At 31.4% G+C, this 5,925-nt stretch overlaps 1 long non-coding RNA gene across 1 annotated transcript; it reads right to left on the reverse strand.

Annotated features, from left to right (window-relative positions):
* Positions 1–177: 177 nt before the first annotated feature.
* Positions 178–860, reverse strand: LOC114177208. The gene is made up of 3 exons (XR_003603112.1): positions 791–860; positions 649–706; positions 178–328 (listed from the first exon to the last, which is right to left on the reverse strand). It is a non-coding gene; the product is annotated as an uncharacterized LOC114177208 (long non-coding RNA).
* Between the last annotated feature and the right edge of the window lie 5,065 nt (positions 861–5,925).

The following is a 5,925-nucleotide window of genomic DNA, read 5'->3' on the forward strand; positions in this document are numbered from 1 at the left end:
TTTTGTAAACGAAATGGTTTTGATGGAGTAAACGGTGATTGAAAAAATGTGAAGAACTCTTTGAAAAATGTCCAAATAAAAACAAAAATTGGGTAAAAATAAAGAGATTTGGTGATACAATGCATTATTAAAAAATACCATTAACGAAAAAAAATGACACAAACAGAGTTTAAGGTAGAAAAATGAAGAAGATGAAGGGTTTGCTTGTAAAAGGTGGAAAAATACAGATAAATTGGTAAAGAAAAAGGTATTTTGATACAAATTACTTACCAGTTAAGTTGTACAGCGAGAAAGACTCGTGCATGACTTTGAAATCTTGATTTGAAGCCTGTATCCAGAAGAAAAATAGTTAGATCAAAGTAGATAAACGGAAAAATAGTTAGATTAACTCTTTTTGGTGTAGAACTTTGAAAAAATATAGTGTATGATGAACTCTTTGAAAAATGTCCAAATAAAAATGTAAATCGGGTTACAATAAAGAGATATGCTGATAGAATGCATTATTAAAAAATACCATGAACGAAAAAAAATGACACCAAGAGAGTTGAAGGTAGAAAAATGAAGAAGATGAACGGGTTGCTTGTAAAAGGTGGAAAAATACAGATAAATTGGTAAATAAAAAGGTAGATTTTGATACAAATTACTTACCAGTTAAGTTGTACAGCGAAAAAGAGTCTTGAATCAGTTTGAAATCTTGATTTGAAGCCTGTAAATAGAAGAAAAATATAAGAAACAATTAGATGAAAGTACATAAACGCCAAAAATAGTTAGATAAAAAGTTTTTATAAACCTGATGTTAAATCTGTCGCAGTGAACCATATTAGACATGTAGCAACCCTAGAAAATACCATCATCGGAAAAAAATAGTTAGATCTAAGAAAATAAAAGAAGAATATGAGTTGTTCGCTTAAGAAAGGTCAAAATAAAAACGAAATCTGCGTAATAAAACCATATGTCGCAGAGAACCATATTAGTTCTGTACAAAAACGAAACAAATAGTTAGATCTGACAAAATATAAGAAGAAAATGAGTTGTTCGGTTGAGAAAACTCAAAATAAATTCGACTTCTGGGTTTAAACCTGTAAAAAAATGCATGAAAAAGTTAGATCTGACAAAATATAAGAAGAAAAATAGATGTTCGCTTGAGAAAACTCAAAATAAAAACGACTTCTGGGTTTAAACCTGTAAAAAAACGCATGAAAAAGATAGATCTGACAAAAAATAAGTAGAAAATGAGTTGTTTGGTTTAGAAAACTCAATAAAATCGACTTCTGGGTTCTTACCTGTAGAAAAACGCATGAAAAAGTTAGATCTGACAAAATATAAGAAGAAAATGAGTTGTTCGCTTGAAAAACTTAAAATAAAATCGACTTTTGGGTTCTTACCTGTAAAAAAACACATGAAAAAGTTAGATTTGACAAAATATAAGAAGAAAATGAGATGCTTGCTTGAGAAAGGTGATAACACTTGCGAAAAAAGAGATACAACATCTTCAGATCTGTTTAAAAAAACGATATATTTAGATATTCTCATTTGAAAAAGCGGAAAAGAGGAAGATGAAGAGGTGTTGTTTGCACGTGAGAAAAACAGAGAAAAGAGGAAGGTTGAGAAGAAGCTGAAGATTTAGTGTTCGCCATGGTGTTGTGTGTGAGTGATCCAGAAACAGAGGAAGAAGCTGAAGAGGTTTGAGAAAGAGAGAGAGAAGACAATGAAAATGTTTGAGGAAGATAGAGAAGAAGTTAAAGAGGTTTACGAAGAGTGAAAACAAAATGTGTGAGATTGTTTTGTTTTTGATTTGAAATTCTGATATTCTTCTTCTTCTTCTTCTTCTTCTTCTTCTTCTTCTTCTTCTTCTTCTACTTCTTCTTCTTCTTCTTCTTCTTCTTCTTCTTCTTCTTCTTCTTCTTCTTCTTCTTCTTCTTCTTCTTCTTCTTCTTCTTCTTCTTCTTCTTCTTCTTCTTCTTCTTCTTCTTCTTCTTCTTCTTCTTCTTCTTCTTCTTCTTCTTCTTCTTCTTCTTCTTCTTCTTCTTCTTCTTCTTCTTCTTCTTCTTCTTCTTCTTCTTCTTCTTCTTCTTCTTCTTCTTCTTCTTCTTCTTCTTCTTCTTCTTCTTCTTCTTCTTCTTCTTCTTCTTCTTCTTCTTCTTCTTCTTCTTCTTCTTCTTCTTCTTCTTCTTCTTCTTCTTCTTCTTCTTCTTCTTCTTCTTCTTCTTCTTCTTCTTCTTCTTCTTCTTCTTCTTCTTCTTCTTCTTCTTCTTCTTCTTCTTTTGATCTTTTAAAAATTTTACAACTTATAATTTATATTAATTTTATTATTAGTATTTTTAATGGTTAAATAAATATAATAACAATTATATTATTATTCTAAAATGATTTGAAATAATAAAAAAATTGTGTGTACAAACTTCACCCGTACAAACTTCACCCTAAACGCTGGTTTTGTGGGGTTGAGTTAGGCTTAAAGTTCACTCCTTACATGGTATTAGAGCTATTGTTTAAAAAAGTCTATCTTAGCAAGATTTCTTGAATATTCTATTTCACATGCTATCGGACTGTTAATAGACCACCCTTTCTAGACCCACACACGATATATATATATATATATATATATATATATATATATATATATATATATATATATATATATATATATATATATATATATATATATATATATACCTCGGCGTGAGAGAGTGTTTTGGAAGTCGTACATTGACTAGAGATAAAACAATTTCATAGTATATAAGTGGGGTGCAAACTTCATCTTAAAAGCCCGTTTTGTGGGGTTTGTGGGATTGGGTTAAGCTTAAAGTCCACTTCTTACCACACACAGGTCATAGACTATTATAATTATTTCGTAAAATTAATTAACTCTACCATATTGCAATATCAATTTTATTTATTATATTTAAAACTTAATTTACTACTTCATTACTTTAATAATAACATTTGCAACCGTATAACCTAATTTTCATCATAATTATTATTCTATTGATATATATATATATATATATATATATATATATATATATATATATATATATATAATTATTGATTATTCTTTTAAAAATTTTATAATATGTAATTTATATGTTATATTAATATTATTATTAGTATTTTTAATGGTTAAATAAATATAATAAAAATTATATTATTATTCTAAAAGGATTTGAAATAAAAAAAACAAAAAAAAGTGTATATGTATACACGCATGAGTCATAGGCTATTATTATTATTTTGTAAAATCATTTAACTGCACCATATTTATTATATTTAAAATTGAAACTCTTATGGCATCACTTAAATTTACTACTTCATTAGTTAAGTAATAACATTTACAATAGGTATAATTAGTCGCAACGTACCCAGTTTCGTCCCAATTTGTCTAAATGGTATCTGCTTTTAACTTTGCATCTACTTAGTACCCAAATTAGTTAATTTGCATCAATGTGGTCCCTTTTCGTTGACTCTGTTAAATAAGATAACGTCTGACTGTGTTGACCAGTTAAGTGAGAAAAAATGTTATGATGTGGCACGAGAATAGTGTGTGATGTGGAACAGTGTAATGTAAGAGGAAATTAAAAAGAAAAAAAGGCACGAATTGGGAACAAAATTGGAACGTTTTCTGCGATAAAGTAAGGGTTTTCTGGAGTTAGGGTTTACGAAATTTGGGCCATTTCATGCGTTGTGGACAAAATTGAAGGTGTAATTGACATCAAATTGGCAGCTATTTGGGATTGCAGGTGCACAAACCATTTGTTTTTGTCATTGATTGTATTATTTGTTGTTGGGATGGTGGGGTTTAGGGTTAGTGGTTGAATGTTGTGCGTGGTTTAATTTAATGGTGTTTTGGGTATTCTGAAGGAGATGGGTTATGCCAATGTGAAGGAGGTGTGGTATTCCACCCACTGACCCAGATACAGAACCAGGAGAAGAAACGCTGTGGTTATGTGACCCAAACGAACAAGACGACCACGAATGACTAAAACCATGCGACATTTCCCACTTCACCCGCCACCTTATCCCCTGCAACAAATCAGCTTCCTGGCGAAAAAATGAAGAAGAAGATGAAGATGGGAATGGGAAATTAGGGCTTTTTGAATGGGGACAATCAATTCAAATAGGGCATGACACGTTATCCACAAATTGCCACTGTACAATTATTTTCATTGACACGTATCCGTTCTGCAATGCCACATCATTGATCTGTTAACGGCTTTTCTGAAAATTTAACGGGATGGACCACATTGATGCAAATTAACTAATTTGGGTACTAAGTAGATGCAAAGTTAAAAGCAGGTACCATTTAGACACATTGGGATGAAACTAGGTACGTTGCGACTAATTATACCTTTACAATAATATAACCTAATCTTCATGACATTTCATTATATTTTCACTGCTTTTTTAATTCAATATTCAAAACAAAAAAATTACAACCCGTGCGTACGCATGAGTCAGCCTACTAGTTGAATATAAAAAACTGACCCTAACACGTGATGTTTGATTATCTTGATCCTTTTAGAAGATTAATGAATATGGTGATGATTGATTAAGAAAACCAAGGAAATCCTCACTGGACATTAAGATAGCAAACTATCTAGATGTGAAGGTTCCTTTCCAAGGTTCTAGAGAAGAGAGGAATGGATTGATTCAAAACAAATAAGAGTGGACAACACATAAAAAAAGTAAAACCCAAGTCACACACACAAAGGAAGAAGAAAGCATAAAATGGAAAGGAAAGGAATGATAAAAATGTGAGAAGCACGCCACTACAAGGCTAGGCTAGAAGAAGCCATGACAACCTTGAAGATGAGTGGATGTGTGCCGCCACTTGAATCAAGATTCAAGATAAGGCTTAAAAGAACTCCACTCCCTCAGGAGGAAGACTCTCAGAATGGTTGAGACACAAAGGTGTTTAATTTCTCCAAAATGTTCAACCCTTGTACAAGTGTTTGAGGTCCCCTTAAATAGAAGTGTCTAGGGGCCTCTTCGCAAAAACAAATAAGCTAAAAAGGATTACAATGCAAATAACAAAACTTAGAGTCATAGAAAGTAGGTCAACAAAGGAGCACATGGACACATTCTAGAAGCCTTCTTGGCCAAGGCAAGGTGGATGCTCCTTCTAGATGTTTCTAGACTTCTTGGTGGCCAAGGCATGTGGTCATCCTTTCTAGATGTTTCTAGAAAGATTTGCTCCTTCTCTTTCCTCCATATGTGCTCTCCAAAAGCCATCTAAATGCACCACTTGTCCTTCCTTGTCCCACCTCTTAATGAACATACAAAACAAGTTAATTTTGAATTAGCATGTTGGCTCTAGGTTAAGCTAATTCTTTGAGTCAACAAGTCAACCCAAAGTCAAGGTCAACAAGTCAACTTAAAAATAGTCAACCAAGCCAACTTAATGGAATTTTAAACTAAAGAAAATAAAAGTAAAGGAAGGGATCAAAGAACTCCCTTTCTTTTAAGCATGTGCCATGGGCCATCATCCTGGGTAGGGATCAATCCTTTATCAACACGTGGCATGATATTGGCTTGACACATGAAATATTTTTTTAAATATTTTTTTTTAAATTTTAAAATAAATTAAAAAAAAATTTAAAAAATATTAAAAATTCACAAAATGACATGTAGCATGATATGAGCTTGACACGTGAATTTTTTTAAATAAAAATAAATTTAAAAAAAATCACAAAATGACATGTGGCAGTCACGGTTCACAATTCGTTTATCTATTTTAACGACGTTAGTGAAAATGATCAAATTGAATAAAATTTACGAATGTTAGAACCAAATTGAAAACAAAATAAAAAGTTGGACCAAATTGGAAAAACCAAACGAAAACTAGGACCAAATTATTATGTAAGCCTAAAATAAAAAATAACTTTATGAATTGAGTTACATGCATGTGATTTAAGCATGTGGTTA

Source organism: Vigna unguiculata, chromosome 1, assembly GCF_004118075.2.
Source record: "Vigna unguiculata cultivar IT97K-499-35 chromosome 1, ASM411807v1, whole genome shotgun sequence".
In the NCBI taxonomy this organism is placed as follows: Eukaryota; Viridiplantae; Streptophyta; class Magnoliopsida; order Fabales; family Fabaceae; genus Vigna; species Vigna unguiculata.